Below are 3,367 nucleotides of genomic sequence, written 5' to 3'. Positions count from 1 at the left end.
GTCTTGGCTGATTGAGGAATACATTTTAATAAGAACTCGGCCAGTTTCTTTGACAGGACTTTAGACAAGGTTTAATTTTCAAAGATACAAATCAAGAAATAAAGACTTCTTTGTACATGATGACTATAAATTAAATAAGCAAAATTCAAAAACAGTAAAATAAGGTACCACATCAAACTACATCAGAAGGGCAGGTGTTTGAATATATTAAGTTTTCAGCTGAGAAGATTATAAATGTTTAAAAATCACTGTAATAAGTGTTTGGTCACTTTCACAATTCCAAGAAGTTGCTAAACCTGGTTATAATATATAGAATAATGGATCAGCATAAAAAAATGGATTATGACAAGTTCATGCACACCTGACTGTTGCAGCATCCCCAAGGTCATCTGGGTGCATGGTTACCAGCATGTATTTCTGATGGTTGCCACTTGTGACTTTTCCAAACAGCTTTCAGTAAGCAAAATCAATGGGGAAAGTCGACTACAACAAAAAGTTATAAATTGGGCACAGTCACATGATGCCTCATTTAACTTTAGTATTGGGAGTTGAGATCCTAATTGTGATTGTAAATTAAAGACCATCTGTATTTATTATTCAAGCGTGTTCACTGCAAAGGTTACTTGATATAAAGCAATTCTGTATGAGTGTAAACACGCAACCCCACTGAATTCTGGAGTTTTCTCCCATCTAGATACAAGCTATTTAGCCAGGAGCATCCTTCCTCATGTCACCATAGCTGTCTGTTGGATCACACCATTGATTCAGTATCCATGCAGTACAAGCTGGGGATTGAAAGTGCATAACTACTAAAAGACTTTCTTTTTAAAAAAAGTTCAAGTTTTATTCAATTTCTACTCAATCTATCATAACTTATAAATCAAGGATATGGGCAAGTGCCATCTGAAATATAATTGTTTATTTAATGGTCCACCCTTTAGTTTTCCCCAATTTGGTATTGTCCAGATAATACAAATGTCATGTAAAGCACACTAAGTGATGGTAATCCCAGCACTCCGCATTTCCACTGTTAAGTGAATTTCAGTAGTTATTAGTAATTTCTCTTACTTATAGATCGCTTCATTGTTCTTTTCAGTCTCTAAGCGGTTTACAGACTCAACAAATTGCCCCCCCAAACAATCTGGGTCCTCATTTTACCAACCTCAGAAGGATCGAAGTCTGAGTCAACCTTGAGCCAGTCAGAATCAAGCTACTGGCAGTGAATTAGCCTGCAATATTGCATTTTAAACACACTGCAACTATGACTCCATTAGCCAATGAATATCTTGGCAACAGAGTAAAATAGGGTGTAACTCAAGCTTAGCATCTAAAGTTCCAGTTCCAGTTATGGTCATAAGGCAAGGACTCCCTATAAAGATTACAAAGGGTAGCATTTAAATTGCACTAATTCAGAATGAAGGAAAAAAATTAACAATATATTAAAAGATACTTCTTAAGTCATTTGGAAGTTAAGATTGTCTATAGACTGTTTCAAAAATGTTATGAAAGAGGAACAAGATCGGACTCATTTGAAAGGTTACAAGAATGATACAGAAAAAGTAGCTACACTGGACATACAAATGGAACTAATTGATAGCTTAATTAAAAGGGCAATACAAATGATAAACCAAGAAAGACTTCAATAATTTTGCTATTTTCGATTTACAAAAAAGACTTGTTAAAGCTTTGAATAATTTTGTGAGAAAGGACAAAGAATTGTAAAGAATTCTAGGTAGTTATATGAAAGGACTAAAAACAAGGTTGTTATAAATAAAAGGAATATAAAATTGGCCTTCTCCCCAATATTCAGCCAGACCATTAAAATTGGTGGGTTTTCAGGCAATTGTTACATCTTAAAAATAGTGGAGTTTGGTGTGAAAACTAGAACTTAATCCCTGGTATTCTGGTGCATGCATGCAGTTTTGCCAAGTAAATATTTTACCCCCTACTTTCTGAAATAGTTGCTACCTTCTTCTGTCATCCCTTCTATAAACATTGAGTATTGGGGAAAGGGCTAATAACCAAGTTCAGAATGCATGAATTGCTATAAATTGTGTTTTGCTTGGTTTTGAGTGCAAAATTTCATAAATTATCATGACTTCATATTTGTAAACCCAACCTTAGATTAGAATGGGCTATAGTTAAAATACTTTTTTCAGTTAAGCAAACAAATGAACCTATATTTACCAACATTACCAATCTAGTTAAAAATTTCCAGAAGAGATCCAATCAACATGTTCTTTTGACAATGCTCATAGGAATGAACATACTTGCTGTTTTTTCTCTGCTGCTGTTTTTTTTACAACAGAATATGCACATTAATATACTGTACAATACTATCTTTAAAACAAAAACCAGTATTCTTTATGTTATCATTTTCTTCCAGGTTCTGTTAATATCTATATTGTCAACATGGTGCAGCTTATACAACAACAACAACAAAAAACCCTGAGTGTTGCAAAAAAAAAATTGCGTATGATCCTTAAGGTTATAGAGTAGACTAAGGACTGCCAAATTCAGCACATAGTCCTAGAGTAGCAGAAAATATACAGATATAGGGATTTTTTTAAAAAAAATAACAAACAGCCGTGCAATCCATTTGAATTTTTATTTGTTCTCTCCTTATAAATGGTGGTTCAGTTTTTCAGAGAGTCAGGCATTTCATAAGACCTTTATTATAAGCTATTATTGCATTGAAATCCCCACCTATTAATATACATGTACCTGGAAACGTAATGAAGAGCGAGAAAGATATCAACCTAGTTTCAAGTCTGGGTGACCTGTGATGGAATTGCATATATATAGAAAGTCTACTTGTTTCAGGGCCTAACCAGATACTTTCCAAGTGAGAGCAGAAAGATCGTTAACAGGATGTAGTTTCAATTTGCTAGCTTTCTTGGATGCTAAATAATTGTTCAGAAGGAAAAAAACACTTGGCTTGAAGAAATTGGTGAAGGGGACGAGACTTTAGGCTCCCTTTTGCCAATTTAGGTGGGTGGTGTCCTGAAGCTGGAGTAATTCCATATAAGTTTCATGGATAGAGCAAATAAGGGGTCAGAGTTCAGAGAGCTGACCATGTTCAGTGGTCCTATGGAAAGAATTATCTTGCAAGGAGGAATATCAAATTATAAAGGGGCAGTCATTGGATGAATAAAATCTAGATTTATTCAGGGGGAGGTCAGTGGGAATGGACCTGCACTTTGATTAGTCAGTTCTTGAGAATCCGGTTGTAAGGGCTTGTCGCCTGTGAACTGATCATCTAGAAGGTTATAAAAAGATTGCATTACATTGAACTGATTGATTTGTCTAAATAAATTTACATTGGAAAACCTTATATTTTGTTACTGTTTTGGAGGCTGTTAAGCAC

The sequence above is a fragment of the Pseudonaja textilis genome, chromosome 3 (assembly GCF_049901715.1).
Source record: "Pseudonaja textilis isolate UNSWEBS1 chromosome 3, rPseTex1.2, whole genome shotgun sequence".
NCBI classification, from domain to species: domain Eukaryota; kingdom Metazoa; phylum Chordata; class Lepidosauria; order Squamata; family Elapidae; genus Pseudonaja; species Pseudonaja textilis.
The sequence above is the reverse complement of the archived record's forward strand: the minus strand, read 5'-3'. Positions refer to the sequence as shown.